Here is a 16,115-nt window from a genome sequence, read left to right as displayed (position 1 = left end):
GCTTTCAGAGATGGATCCTTGGAGACAAGGGCTACCCACTGAGGACATGACTACTGACGTCTGTGATGAACCCACGCACGGATGCAGAGGAGAGGTACAACACCTGCTGCGGGTCAACCCGAGCGACCATCAAGGAGGCCATTGGTCTCCTGAAGATGAGATTCAGGTGCCTAGATCGATCCAGTGGAGCCCTTCAGTATGTCCCGGCGAGGGTCTCACATATCGTGGTGGTTTGCTGTGCACAGCACAATCTGGCATTACAGAGGGGTGAGGTGTTGACAAGTGAGGATATCGTGGAGTGTGATGTCTCCTCTGATGATGAGGATGTGGAGGAGGATGCTGCCCAAGCAGTGCCTGATGAAGAACCTCAGGCACAGCAGGAAAGGGGCAATGAGATACACACAAGGGAGACATGAGACACCCTTATACATTCAAGTTTCCTTTGAGCCTTACCACCTTCTGGAACCACAGCAATAAAGTCTTAGCTTTAAGCAGCCCTGTTGTCGCCTGCTTCCTTCTGCACTGCAGCGTCCAGGTACACATCGCACAGTGACAAGACCGAAGCTTTGTGAACTCAGGGCTTGGTCCCTCACTTCCAGCCCCTTGGGAGGAAGGGTTTAAATGAAGTCCCAAAGGGCATCAACAATAGGAAGGAGACATAGTGAGAGAACATCATTTCTTTCTTCCGTGTGACATCAAATGCAACCCTATCCATCTGGAATGCACATTCACCATGAACCCAAGTGAATCTAGGTGCTCTTCTGAAATCTTTTCCGCATGCTCCTACGTGGTGCTCCCCCTGCTCTGTCAGCTGAGGTGGAGACAGGCTGCTGACCTTGCTGCCCCATGGCTTGGGATGACATTGGTGGACGTCCTCTTGCTGCCTGAGGCCTGGAGGGTCCCGGCTCACTGAGGGCCTCCTGCACAGGTACAGGGACCCCCCCTCTGTCATCGAGGGTGATGGAGGCAGGCACTGGCATCACTTGTGTCACTCGCAGAGGGGCTTTGGAGCTGCTGTCCACACCAGGAGCACCCTGAGAGGAGACCCCAGATGTAGCAGCCAGCTGCTCCTCCCCCTTATAAGACACACTTGTACCTCGCTGCTGACCTGAGAGGGATGTGGACCTGGTGAAGAGTTCAGGTGCCTCGTCCCCCCTCTCGCCTTGTCACCGCTGGATGGAGCTCATGGACAAAGCGATGGAGTGCAGGTCTGCACACATCTCCGGCAGCCACTGATTGGTCGGCTGGATCTGGCTCTCCATCAGAGTCACCAATCTCTCAAGGAAGGAAGCCAGACACACCCCCATCAGAGACAGTGCAGCATGCAAGGCCTGGATGGACTCCTCCATCATCCGAACTTGGGTACACATAACCTCCGGCAACTCTGCCAGATGTTGCCTGACCTCTTGCTGCAGCTGCAGCATTTCCCGTCTTGCTGGTGACACCAGAGGCAAGTCATCAGCCTGGGACTCAGCATGGGCCTGGCCTCCCACAGACTTCCAACTGCCAGTGGCCTCGGCTGTCACAGCCTCCGTCAGCTGCCCGGGCCTGTCTGTGACGTGCTCACCAGCTTGTGTGCCCAAATCTAACAGCGAGTGGATACCACCGAGTGAGGGTTTCTGTGCTGGTGGAGGGTGCAGGGGAATGATGTGACGGTGCACCCTCTGAGGCTCCCTCCTCCTCCTCAGAGGTGTCTGGCTGTCCCCCAGTCTCTCCAGCTCTTCGCTCCTGTCGTTCATCCTAGCCTGCATGTGAAAACAGGGACATTGAAGGGTTAGAGTCTGCCCATCGTGACATTCCAACCACCCCGACTGTGCAGCTCCATTGATGCAGTGGTGAACAGATGAGCAGTGTGGCTCCTTTGCAGCAGATGCACCCTTGTGCCCCAGGAGATGTTCACTCACTCTCTTAGGTAGGTGTCCCTGTCTCTCCATCAGCTATGGAGCAGCTGCTTTGCTGCCCGGCCTGTTCCATGGCCTCCTCCTCCATCGGGATGAGGACATGGAGATAAGGCATCCACTGCCAGTCTTGACACGCTCTTTCCGATTGTGGGCTGTCTTCTATTGCAGCCACTATGATCAACAAAGTTCGTCTCCCAGCGGGGACAAGCCCAACATCTCTGATGGTGATAATCCAGCAGTCCATGATGTTGACACACATATTCCTCCTGCATGTGGCCCCTCTCGAGGGACTGTGTGAGTTTAGACAATGACTGACGTGCACCTCCCACCGAGATGCAGCCAAGCCTCAGGCAGCGTGTCCTGCTGCCCTTCCCCAATACACATGACTGGGTGGTCACTCCCTTTCCACCAAACACTCACTCTCACTCTGCCATGCGCAATGTCCAAAGGGTCCAAAGTGTTTTGAGTTTGTGCCTGAGCAGCCTGGATCCGGTCATTGACCCACTTCGTGCACTGGATCCATGTCTTGGGGTTGACCCCACGGCTGCTGACTTCACCTACTATCTCAAAGCAGCTTTGCTTGGTCAGGTGGACAGGTCTCCACCTCCCATCCCTGGGGAAGAGGATCTTCCACCTATCTGTTGTCACCTGGAGGCGAACCTGCAGGCAGGCATCGCCAAACCATTGGACCATGGTCACTGCAGGCTCGCATTCAGCTCCTTACCTCTCAGGCAGCAGAGACAGCAGAACGGGTCCTGGGGCATCAGTGACAGCAGAACGGGTCCTGGGGCATCAGTGACAGCAGAACGGGTCCTGGGGCATCAGTGACAGCAGAACAGGTCCTGGGGCAGCAGATGCAGCAGAACAGGTCCTGGGGCAGCAGATGCAGCAGAACTGGTCCTGGGGCAGCAGAGGCAGCAGAACAGGTCCTGGGGCAGCAGATGCAGCCGAACTGGTCCTGGGGCAGCAGAGGCAACAGAACAGGTTCTGGGGCAGCAGAGGCAGCAGAAGGGGTCCTGGGGCAGCAGAGGCAGCAGAACGGGTCCTGGGGCAGCAGAACGGGTCCGGGAGCAGCAGAGGCAGCAGAACGGGTCCTGGGGCAGCAGAACGGGTCCTGGGGCATCAGAGGCAGCAGAACGGGTCTTGGGGCAGCAGAACGGGTCCTGGGGCGGCAGATGCAGCAGAACGGGTCCTGGAGCAGCAGAACGGGTCCTGGGGCAGCAGAGGCAACAGAACAGGTTCTGGGGCAGCAGAGGCAGCAGAACGGGTCCTGGGGCAGCAGAGGCAGCAGAACGGGTCCTGGGGCAGCAGAACGGGTCCGGGAGCAGGAGAGGCAGCAGAACGGGTCCTGGGGCAGCAGAACGGGTCCTGGGGCATCAGAGGCAGCAGAACGGGTCTTGGGGCAGCAGAACGGGTCCGGGAGCAGCAGAGGCAGCAGAACGGGTCTTGGGGCAGCAGAACGGGTCCTGGGACAGCAGAGGCAGCAGAACGGATCCTGGGACAGCAGAGGCAGCAGAACAGGTCCTGGGGCAGTAGAGGGCTCTCAGGAAGACACTCCTTTAAACCAGGCAGCAGTGAATGCAGGTCTGGCAGTCCTTTCAATATGGTGCCAGCACCTGCCGTTGTGTCAGATGTCGGTGCCATCGGTGCCTCGTTCCCTACCTCTGGTCCTTGTTCACATGGGCCCCACGCCTCCCCTTCATTAATTGGTCGGCTGCTCCGTGATCGGGGTCGGCCGGCCACATTTCACTCGTGTGGTGATGACACCCGCTTCCGGTGCCTCTGCCGAGAGCCGCACCGTTAGTTTAAAATTCAGCCCATGGGGTCAAGAGTGGAAAATCTCCCCTCTGATTCTCTCTACTTAAACTGATGGAGACACCAAATTAAAACTGATGAAACCAGGGATTGTATCCTGGTTCTTCAATCTAGTGTTCTCCCAACTGAGCTATTCCATCCTCACTGTGAACTCATCTTCATTGGAGACAAATATAACTCCAGGCGGAATTTCCCCACCCGTTCATTCCTCACTTCAGGGGAATGGGACCCGACCAGATCGCGGAACTCAGATTATGTTAATGTTCTGCTCTTGATATCTTAATATTATCTTGCGTTTGAGACACTTTTAATCAGGTTCACGGACAAATTCTTCCATCATCCCTTCTCCCACATTCTCTCTCTCTCATTCATTCTTTATTCCTCACAGTCCAGAAAGGGTTAGGAATCAGAGCTCACCCCCAAACCCTCTGCACACAGACCTCTGTCTGTTACCCTGTTTGATCCAAGAGACCAGTCAATAAATTACACTCTTTATAAACACAGAAAGCTGCCTCACAGTGTTGGACAGAGATTAATACACTGAAGTCTTTTGAAAAAAGTTCATCTTACGGGTTGTTACTGAGCCCACAGAGCAGGACGGGCCCAGGCTCCAGCCCCAGCCTGTGCTGTGTTAGCTGATGCCACCTGGTGTGATACTGAGCCACACGGAGCAGGAAAGGGCCTGGTTGTATTCATGGCCTGTGTTGAGTTAACTGATCCCACTCAGTGTGGTCGGAGCCACACAGAACAGAATGGGCCCAGGCTCCTTCCTCAGCCTGAGGGATGATAGTTCTTCTCACACGTTGTTGCACAGAGCCCCACACAGAACAGGGAAATCTCAGGCTCCATCCCCGGCCTGTGGTATTTTACTTCATCGCACCTGGTATGGTACGGAGTCCCAAGAGCAGGAAAGGTCCAGCTTCCATCTCCGGCCTGTGCTGAATTAGCTGATCTGACCTGGTTGGCACTGAACCGCAATCGGGGAAGGATGGGCCGAGGCTCCATGGCCTGTGGTGTGTTAGTTATTCTCATTTGGTGAGGTACTGAGCACCATATAGAGCAGGATGGGCCTGTGCTCAGTGAGCTGATCTCACCTTGTGTGGTCCTGAGACCCACACACAAAGCAGGACAGGCCTAGGCCTCATCCCCGGCCTGTGTTCAATTAGCAGATCTCAGCCAAAAGATTTTGATAAGGTTCCACACAAGACGCTTCTCTATAAGATTAAAGTCCCTGGTATCAGTGGTAATATATTGATCTGGATTGGGAACTGACTGGCAGATGTAGGCAGAAAGTAGTTACAGATGGATCTGGATCTGTTTGGAGACCAGTTACCAGTGGTGTCCCACAGGGATCGGTGTTGGGTCTGTTGCTCTTTACTATTTTTATTAATGATCTGGATGTAGGTGTAGGGCGCACCATCTGTAAATAGGCATTTGATAAGGTCCCCCATGGTAGACTTATGGAGAAAGTCAGGAGGCATGGGATAGTGGGGAATGTGGCCAGTTGGATTAAGAATTGGCTAACTGATAGAAGGCAGAGAGTGGTCTTAGATCGTAAATACTCAGCCTGGAGCCCAGTTACCAGTGGCGTGCCGCAGGGATCAGTTCTGGGTCCTCTCCTGTTTGTGATTTTTATTAACGACTTGGATGAGGAAGTCGAAGGGTGGGTCAGTAAATTTGCAGATGATACAAAGGTTGGTGGAGTTGTGGATACCGAGGAGGGCTATTGTCGTCTGCAAAGGGACTTGGATAGGTTGCAGTGCTGGGCTGAAAAGTGGCAGATGGAGTTTAACCCTGAAAAGTGTGAGGTCGTCCATTTTGGAAGGACAAACATGAATGCAAAATACTGGGTTAACGGTAGGGTTCTTGGGCATGTGGAGGAGCAGAGAGACCTTGGGGTCTATGTGCATAGATCATTGAAAGTTGCAACTCAAGTGGATAGGGCTGTGAAGAAGGCATATGGGGTGTTAGCGTTCATTAGCAGAGGGATTGAATTTAAGAGCCGTGAGGTGATGATGCAGCTGTACAGGACCTTGGTAAGGCCTCATTTGGAGTACTGTGTGCAGTTCTGGTCGCCTCATTTTAGGAAGGATGTGGAAGCCTTGGAGAGGGTGCAGAGGAGATTTACCAGGATGTTGCCTGGAATGGAGAATAAGTCTTACGAGGAAAGGCTGAACATTCTAGGCCTCTTCTCATTAGAAAGGAGAAGGATGAGGGGTGACATGATAGAGGTTTATAAGATGATCAGGGGAATAGATAGGGTAGACAGTCAGAAACGTTTTCCCCGGGTGGAGCAAAGCGTTACAAGGGGTCATAAATTTAAGGTGAAGGGTGGGAGATATAAGGGGGATGTCAGGGGAAGGTTCTTTACCCAGAGAGTGGTCGAGGCATGGAATGCCTTGCCCGGGGAAGTTGTTGAGTCAGAAACTTTAGGGACTTTCAAAAGGCTTTTGGATAGGTATATGGATAAAGGAGAATGATGGGGTATAGATTAAATTGTCCTTGACAGAGGACAAAGGATCGGCACAACATTGTGGGCCGAAGGGCCTGTTCTGTGCTGTATGTTCTATGTTCTATGTTCTATGTTCTATGATTTGAAGATCTGTGCGAGTGTTTAGACTGTAGACGATGCTCGACTGTTTCAGGCTGATCTTAATGTGTTGGGAGATTGGGTTCATGATGTTTAATTTGGGTAAGTGCAGTGTTATTCATGTGGACAGGGCGAATGCTCAACATTCATACACCCTTCAGGGAAAAAACATTAAAGTAGGTGGAAAAAAGAAAATAATTTTGAGCAGAGATCTGGATGTTCTAGTGCACAGATCTCTAAAGTTACAGCAGCAAGGCTGTGAAGTGATAGTTGGAGCAAATAGAGGGTTGGGCTGCATTCAGAAGACAATTGAGTATAAAATGAGGCATATTCTTTCATGGGATGTGAGCGACACTGGCAAGGCCAGAATTTTTTACCCATCCCTAATTGTCCTTGACATGGTGGCGGTGAGCTCCCTTCTTGAATTGCTGCACTCCATGTGGTGTAGGTACACCCACAGTGCTGTTAGGAAGGGAGATCCAGGATTTTGACCCAACATCAGTGAATGAACAGCGATATATTTGCAGATCAGATGGTGTGTGACTTGGAAGGGAGCTTGCACATGGTGGTGTTTCCATGCATCTGCAGCCCTTGTCCTTCAAGGTGGTGGAGGTCTTCGGTTTGGAAGGTGCTGTCTGCGGAGCCTTGGTGAGTTGCAGCAGTGCATCTGGTAGATGGTACACACTACTGCCACTGTGGGTCAGTGATGAAGGGAGTGAATGTTTAAGGTGGTGAATGGGGTGACAATCAAGGTGGCTGCTTTGTCCTGAACAGTGTCGAGTTTCTAGAGTATTGTTAGTGCTGCACTCATCCTGGTTTGTGCCTTGTAGATGGTTGACAAGTTTTGGAGAGTCAAAAATCACAAAATTATTGCAGTGCAGAAGGAGGCCATTCGGCCCATTGTGTCTGCATAGAACATAGAAAGTTTACAGCACAGGCAGGCCAAAAAACGAGCCACCCAGCTGAATCCCATTGTCCAGCATTTGGACCGTAGCCCTGCAGGTTCAGGTACTTGAGGTGCACATCCAGACTCCTTTTAAATGAGTTGAGGGCTTCTGCCTCAGCTACCCTTACAGGCAGTGAGTTCCAGACTCCCACAGCCCTCTGGGTGAATAAACCTTTCCTCATCTCCCCTCTAATTGTTCAACACATCACTTTAAATCTATGCCCCCTAGTCACTGACCTCCCTACTAAGGTAAATAGACCCTTCCCATCCATTCTATCCAGACCCCTCACAATTTTGTACATTTCAATCAAATCTCCCCTCAGCCTCTTCTATTCCAAGGAGAACAACCCCAGTCTATCCAATCTTTCCTCATAGCTGCATTTTTCCAGTCCTGGCAACATCCTCGTAAATCTCCTCTGTAACCTCTCTAGTGCAATTCCATCCTTTCTGGAATGAGGTGACCAGAACTGCACACAGAACTCAAGTTGTGGCCTAACTAATGATTGATACAGTTCCAGCATAACCTCCCTGCTCTTATATTCTATACATCGGCTAATAAAGGAAAGGATTCCATAAGCCTTCTCAACCAACTTATCAACCTGTCCTGCTACTTTCAGGGATTTGTGGACATTCACTTCAAGGTCCCTCACTTCCTCTACACCTCTCAGCATTCACCCATTAATTGTGTATTCCTTTGCTGTGTTTGACCTCACCAAAGGCATCACCTCACACTTCTCCAAGTTGAGTTCCATTTGCCACTTTTCTGCCCACCTGACCAGTTCATTTCTCCAGCTCTCCTAATGAGCATTTCACCACGTGCCTTGAGCTGAGTTACTCATCACAGAATTCCCACTATCTGATTTACTCTTGTAGCCAGAGTATGTATATGAATGGTCCAGTTAAGCTTTTGTCAATGGTAACCCCCAGGATGTTGATGGTGGGGGGATTCAGCGATGGTAATGATGTTGATCGTCAAAGGGAGATGGTTACATTCTCTCTTGTTGGAGATGGTCATTGCCTGGTACTTATGTGGTGTGAATGTTACTTGCCACTTAGCAGCCCAAGTCTGAATGTTGTCCAGGTCTTGCTGCTTCTGGACACGGACTCCTTCAGTATCTGAGATGTCCCGAATTTGTCCTTTTATGAAACCTTGGTCAGGACTCACTTGGAATATTGTATCCAGTCTTGGTCTCCTCACATGATGGGTGATATTGAGGCTTTGGAAAGGGTACAGAGGAGAGACATTCGACGAATTCCCAGTATAAGACATCTTGGTTATCAAGTTAGACTAAAAGAGTTGGACCCTACACCTTAGAGAAACCTAGACTGAGGGGTGATCCGATTGAGGTTCATAAATAATGAAGGGTCCAATTTAGCATGGGAGAGGAGTCATAACTTTATATTGGAAAAGGCCAGATGGCACCCGGATCACATTAAATTTCATTTTCAGTGGTGGGTTAATGTGCCAGGATGGCCGAGTGGTTAAGGCGTTGGACTTAAGATCCAGTAGACATGTGTCTGTGTGGGTTCAAACTCCACTCCTGGTATATGTGCTTACAAAATGTTACTTATTCTTTCCCTGACTTTTGCCTTGCACCATCATCTCTTCTGTCATTTCATCACTCTTGCCTTCCAACTGATCACAGCTTCCTATTATTTGATCTGCCCCAGCACCGTTCCTTGGCTCTGCGCTTGCTTATAAACTGGTAAATCTTTAACTTAATCTCCTCTGTACCATGACAATGACCTTCTCATCCTTCCTGGATTGTGGTTCCTCACAGGATCCGCTGCCTCTCCGACTCCCCTCCAGGTAACTGAAGGCCCTGAGCCTTGGTCTCGCTTTATATGCTAGCTGGTAGTTGATTCCTTGCAGGTCTGCCACCGCTCAGGAGAAGCTCAAGACCCAGATCAAGCAAAGTATCAAGAGGAATGTGAACAAAGGCTCCCTGGTGCAGAGCAAGGGACAGGGCGCCTCCGGCTCCTTCAAAATCAGCAAGAAGAAAAACCCAGGGAAAAGTGGGAAAGAAGGTGAAGAAACCAGCAGCCAAGAAATCTTTAGTGAAGAAACCAGCAGACAAGAAATCATCAGTGAAGAAACCAGCAGACAAGAAATCTTTAGTGAAGAAACCAGCAGACAAGAAAGTGACAACAAAGAAAGTAACAGCCAAGAAAACGAGCAGCAAGGCGGCGGCAACGCCAAATAAGGCGGTGAAGAAAGCAGTGCTTCAGAAAAAGTCTCCTGCGAAGAAGGTCAAAAAAGGCAAGAGTGCGGCGGGCGGAAAGGCGCTGAAGAAAGTGCAGACATGGAAGAGCAAGGTCAAGCCGAAAGCAGCGAAGTCTCAGAAAGCAGGGTCTGGAAAGAAGTGAAAGCGCGGGAAACTTGTAAACATCTGAACACAAAGGCTCTTCTCAGAGCCACCCACATCTCTCAGGAAAGAGCTGATCCCCTGATCAAATGATCCCTGTCCCGGCCCCGCCTGCAGATTCCACATGGAAATGATTTGGAGTAAATCCAGGATCCCTGGTGACTCCCCTCCACCCAGCCCTTTCCCCACTCTCTGTAATAAAACAGAGGGATATCCGGCCCTCACTCTAACTGGGGATGTGTTCGGTGCAGTCTCAGTTCACAAATTCAGGGGGAGAATCTGTAAGACAGTAACACTGGCGGAGAAACCCCACCTCACAACTCAAACCCCAACACATGAGTTTCTCCAATTCAGCTGGAGTCGGGTGACAACAGGAGCTGGGATAGGCTGTCATCGGGAATGTTAGGAATGGATTTGTTCAGGGAGGAATGTACCTGGAATCTCCGAATATAATAGTTCCTTATTTCCCCAGATGACACATTCTGCAGTGAGAGTGAAAAGTCTCTTCACTGCTTCACATTTACTAATTGTTTGGTTCTGGATGAATAATGAGTCAGAGAGTAATGACAGGATCTGAAGCTTCTCTCACACCAGCCCTTGAATGACTCAGTGTGAAGTGTCCAATGTGTGAAGCTACTGCCAGGGTTTGTCAATCTGAACAGTTTCAGCTCAGTTACTGGGGGCCTGGAATCCCCACAGTTTGACTCTGTCTCTGATTGGTCACCCGCTTCTCAATCCAATTCTTAACCAATAGGAGAATCACATATAAGTAAATAGAAGTTCTCATTGGCTTAGAATATCCAATTGGAAAAAGCCCGGCAATTCCAGAGCAGGAAGGAATTGAAGTGATGGAAAATTTCAATTTTCAGGCAACAATTTTAAAACCTCTCATTTTATGTTCTGTTTTACTGCTTTTACCGTCACAAAATCCTGACGCGATTTTTGGAATCGTTTTCATTTGTCAATCTGTTAACTGTAAGCGGCGGGAGGAAGGTCCGGTTCAGCAATTTAAAACGGGACAAATATCAGCTTCCACTCTGTGAAAGGAACAAATTAGCGACTAACTGCTTCTCACAGGCTTCTCGGGGACTGACAGAAACGAGCGGTTTCTGATCTTTTCTCCTGAAAGAGGCGGATAATGCTGCAGGGAGCAATGAACTGCCCTTCACTTTCTGGCTGCTAATACACCACTGACTTTAAACAGTTCAAACAGCGACTGATGCTTCTGCCGGAAAATGAGCAGATTCACCAGAATGATCCCGGTCCATCATGGCCGAAGACATCCAGCTGGCCCGCCGCATCCGCGGGGAACGCACCTAAAACCCAGCTTCAGTAACAAGTGCAACAAGGGCTCTTTTCAGAGCCACCAAATCAGCAAAGGAAAGAGCTGCCATCTCTGTTCATCATCAAACCCATTAGATTGGAGGGGCGGCCACATGCTTTCTGTTTTGTCACATCACTTTCCCGAAAGGCCTGTCGGACTGAGAGCTGATCTGGAATTTAGAAAGCAGCATTACCGGAGACTCATTGCTGCTCAGCACAATCTCAACCCCGCTCCTGGGATCCGTTAGCTGGCATTTGGGGAAAAGAAATGGATCCCAGTTTTATTTGGAAGGCATTAATGGAGCCGGGTCCGTTCACATGAGGGTTATTTACAAACATTACCCAATGAGTTCACTAATATTTGAATCCATTGGAGATTAGTACACAGGATATGTAAGGCAGCTCGGTCACTCTGACTGAAACCGCCAGTTCCCCGGGGTTGCAGACCCTGACACTGCGGGGAGAGAATCCCCGACTCTCTCCCGCCGCCGGGGGAAACAGACAGCTCTGTGTCCGGAGAATAGGGAGGGCCGGGGAGAAGGTACATATTAAAGCGCTGCAGTAGACTCAGCTCCTGTGTGTGCACAACTCGCACTGATTCCGTCCTCTGGGAACAGTGCGGTCTAAACAGATCAGGTAAGGAGAGAAACACACAGCCCGAGAATGGCCTCTTCCTTCCTGCATTTACTCTGTTCCGGGAGCAGATTCTCATTGAGAAGCGGCGCTCAGATCACCAGAGAGAAAAAAAAAACACAATTCAAACTGTCCAAATGAAAAACAGAGAATTAACCCAGACACTTCCATTATTAAATTAATTCATCAGCTACGAACCAGTTCCCGTTAATGTGCCGGGATAATCTCGGGATTTATCAAATCGAAGGCAGCGGGATTTATTAAATTGTTGATTCTGACACCCTGTAGTTCACTTCTTCACTTAACTAGAGGGGGAGATGTGTGAGCAGAGAAACAGAGCGAAATCCAGAGAGGGAACTGAAAACACACCTGGACAGATGTGAAACAGGTCAATCCACTGTTCCAATAACTCCATCTCTGACTCCCTCCTGACAGTAACCAGCCCTTTCACAGAGACTGTGAGTGGCTCTGAAAAGAGCCTTTGGTTTATTAGATGACATTTTGGCCGCTTTACTTTTTCTTGGAGCTCTTGAGTGCTGGTTTTCTTGGGCATCAGCACGGCCTGGATATTAGGCAGCACCCCGCCCTGAGCGATGGTCACTCCTCCCAGCAGCTTGTTGAGCTCCTCGTCGTTGCGGACGGCCAGCTGCAGGTGTCTGGGGATGATGCGGGTCTTCTTGTTGTCCCGGGCCGCGTTACCGGCCAGCTCGAGGATTTCAGCGGTCAGATACTCGAGCACAGCAGCCAGATCGACCGGGGCTCCGGCACCCACACGCTCAGCATAGTTACCCTTTCTCAGGAGCCTGTGAACACGGCCCACCGGGAACTGCAGTCCTGCCCGGGAGGAGTGAGACTTGGCCTTGGCCCGAGCTTTCCAGCTGGTCTTTCCTCTTCCAGACATTTCCACAATCTCACAAATACTTTCACAAAGAATGAATAATTTCCTTACCATTGATAGCACATCGCAGGCAGTCAGGATGGCCGAGCGGTCTGAGGTGCAGCGTTCAGGTCGCAGTCTCCAGTGGAGGCGTGGGTTCGAATCTCGCTTCTGACAAGTTGTGTTTTGACTGCACTGGAGGCGTTTGGGAGCAGCGGCAAAAAGCAAAGAAAAAGCAGGAAAGAACATGGACAAACAAAATAACAATGGACCCAAAGATGTTGCATTAAAACATTAGAGTAAGAGGCAACTAAACAAACAGCAGGGCACATAAAAGATCAAAAATGTAACCTTTGTATCGGGGTGGAAGATGTTGCCAATATCCTTAATGAATACTTTACTGTTTTCCCTAATGAGAGGGTGATGCAGATATTGTTATTAAGGAGGAGGAGTGTGAAGTATTGGACGTGATAACTTAAGGAGAGAGGAAGTCTTAATGGGATGAGCATCCTTGATTGTGGATAATTCATCAGGACCAGATGAAATGTACCCCAGGCTGTTGAAAGAAGCCAGGGAAGAAATAGTGGAACAAAAACAAGAAATGCCGGATTCACTCAGCAGGTCTGGCAGCATCTGTGGAAAGAGAAGCAGAGTTAACGTTTCGGGTCAGTGACCCTTCTTCGGAACTCCGAAGTTCCGAAGAAGGGTCACTGACCCGAAACGTTAACTCTGCTTCTCTTTCCACAGATGCTGCCAGACCTGCTGAGTGAATCCGGCATTTCTTGTTTTTGTTTCAGATTTCCAGCATCCGCAGTATTTTGCTTTTAAGAAATAGTGGAAGGTCTGACCATCATTTTCCAATCCCTCACTGGATACAGGTGTGGTGCCAGAGGATTGGAGGTCTTGTAACGTTGCAATAAAAGCAAAATACGAGGCAGATCAAGCATGGCTGATCCTTTCGAGTAGAGAAACAGGGCTGAATTCCCTGAACCAGTGCTGCAGCTTTCAGAATAGAAGGAGCCTATACACACCTGATGGGTTCCACTTAAACAAAAGAGCTGGAGGTGTTGACGGTCAGAACAGATAAAATGTGGAGGAGTGTTTGAAGCAGATTCTGTGTGGTTACTGTAGTTGTACTATGGAGTTATTTCAAGGAGGTGATTCTGAATGTAATGGATCAAGGTGGACCCGTCCAAGGCAAAGGTTCGAAGCTTCCCTGTGGTCCAGCCTGGTTGAATGGAACTGAAGCAAACAAATCATCCAGAAGAGGAAAGGATATGTAAGGCCATGAAAGCACATAATTCAGATGGATGCAATACCAGATGGTATGGCAAGAGTGTAAAACAGCAACAGACTGGTGAATAAAACTTTCCCATTGAATGAGACAAGAGAAAAGAAGGGTAATAATAGTGTCAGGTGAGTTGTGACACTATTCACATTCCACCTTGATCTGAATAGGACTGTTGAAGGGAGTGATTGAGAAGAATCGTGGAGAAATGAAAAGAAAGGAGAAATAAACAAAATATCTTTTGATTTTAGAATGCTTGTTTTTGGAAATGACAGACTGTAAAGTGTGTGTGTCAGAAGATATAGAGCGAAGTTGGGTGCGACAAGATCACAGGAAAGTTGTGCCCTGAGACAAGGTGTGTGTTGACAGGAAAGCTGCTCTCTTTTGCACAATATGTATTTTATTCATATAATTTGTGCAATTACATTGCAAAGCAGTTCAAATTTAATATTACATAAGGTACAATACAGATCAGTTTCCTTCAATAATGTACATGATGTATCTCACTATCCCTGCCTGCACAGGTTATATTTACAGTATTTACATTACACATCAAACATTCTCTGGTGCAAACAGCCCGAGGGGTTTTACACAGGTTCCAGCCCCTCACTGTACTATGGCCTACTAGGGCCTCAGACTGCAGCCTTTCCCCATTGAGTCTCCATGGTGGCTTCCCCAAGCTTTAATGCCGTCCCACAGCACATAGACCTGGACGTTGCAATGTGCCAGTCTGCAACACTCGGTCATGGACAGCTCTTTGCACTGGAATACCTGTCCCACGGCCGGGCTCGTTCTCAATAGAGATAATTTCAAATGAACATTTCCTAAATCCGTGCTTTCTCTCTCGCAATAAAGAGAACAGGATGTCTGGCAGATTCAGTGTGAGACGATAACACTGCCGGGTAAAGGCCGCTTTCCAACTCCAATCTTAACACAGGAGATTCCCCAAACAGCTGCAGTAAGGTGTTTGTAAACTGCAGGACGCGGATGTGTGAGGAAATGGTGATGTTACTGAGGAGGTTTCTTGGAAAAGAATGGACTGTGTTTAGGTGGGAATATTACTGAGTGTTAATTGCATCGGGACCATATTTAAAAGCTCCGGCTTTCTGGAAAGCCTTGACTATGAAGGCCGAGTCTGGAAGGGTTTGTGTGGAGAGCTGGGTTTTGGTTCTACTGTTAATAAAGGGTTTGAAATTGGCAGCCCGGAGGAAACTGGAGGTGGAGCTGAAAGATGAGGGGCCGTTCTCTCTCTGTCTGTCACTCTGGGTGTCTCCTCCATCTAGCTCTCTGTTTAATCTTCACTCTTGTCTCCTCCCCTCCCTGCTCTCACTCTGCCTTTCTCAGCCAGGTCCAGGTGGCCTGTATAAAAAGGAGCCTGACAGAATCAGTCTCTTTTATTGTGCACTGATTTGAGGAAAGAATCAACATGTCTGCCAGTAAACAAGAGTATGCTCCAGGCTGGCAGCATGTTAGAATCCATGAGGAAAGGCATCATCACCCTCATCGACAAGCAGAAGGGGGAGAGGACAGAAATCAGAAATTGGTGGCCCAATTTCTGCTTAATGCTGACTACAAGATTCTGTCAAAAGACATAGCCAGTCGATTCAAGTCTGCTCTGGAGTTTGTGATTCACCCTGATCAGACCTATACTATACCAGGCAGGACAATCTCTGATAGCTTTGCGCTACTCAGGGATATGATCACCGATGTACGGGACAGGAGGGTGGACACCTGCCTCATCAGCCTGGACCAGGAGAAGGCTTTTGACAGGATATCGCACACCAACATGATGGATGTGCATTCCAAAATGGGGTTTGGGGAGGGAATCTGCAATTGGATCAAACTACTCTACACAAACATCAGTAGTGCAGTCTCAATCAATGGGTGGGAATCAGAAAGTTTCCCGATCCAATCTGGAGTCAGACAGGGCTGTCCTCTCTCCCCTGTCTTGTTTGTTTGCAGTATTGAACCCTTTGCTGAGTCTATTAGGAAGAATGCGAGCATCAGAGGGGTGACAATCCCAGGCAGCGGAGGCACTCAGATTAAAACCTCCCTGTACATGGATGACGTCGCCGTTTTATGCTCGGATCCCACTGTCTGTGCGCAGAGTGATGAGCATCTGCGACCAGCTCAAACTGGCCTTGGGAGCCAATGTTAAACACGGCAAGAGCGAGGCCATGTTCTTTGGGAACTCGGCTGACCGATCCTTTGTCCCCTTCACCGTTCGGTCAGATTACCTGAAGGTGCTGGGGATATGGTTTGGAAGGGCTGAGACGTGCACCAAAACCTGGAAGCAGCGAGTAGCCAGGGTACAACATAAGCTGAGCATGTGGGAGCAGCGATCTCTCTCCATTATGGGTAAGAACCTGGTCATCA

General features: G+C 49.4%; 1 non-coding gene across 1 annotated transcript; it reads left to right on the top strand.

Annotated features, from left to right (window-relative positions):
- The first annotated feature begins 8,716 nt into the window (after positions 1–8,716).
- trnal-uaa (transfer RNA leucine (anticodon UAA)) lies at positions 8,717–8,799 on the top strand. The gene has a single exon. It is a non-coding gene; the product is annotated as a tRNA-Leu (tRNA).
- Positions 8,800–16,115: the final 7,316 nt, after the last annotated feature.

This window comes from Heterodontus francisci, unplaced genomic scaffold (genome assembly GCF_036365525.1).
Source record: "Heterodontus francisci isolate sHetFra1 unplaced genomic scaffold, sHetFra1.hap1 HAP1_SCAFFOLD_58, whole genome shotgun sequence".
In the NCBI taxonomy this organism is placed as follows: Eukaryota; Metazoa; Chordata; class Chondrichthyes; order Heterodontiformes; family Heterodontidae; genus Heterodontus; species Heterodontus francisci.
This window is presented reverse-complemented; position numbering and strand designations above follow the sequence as displayed.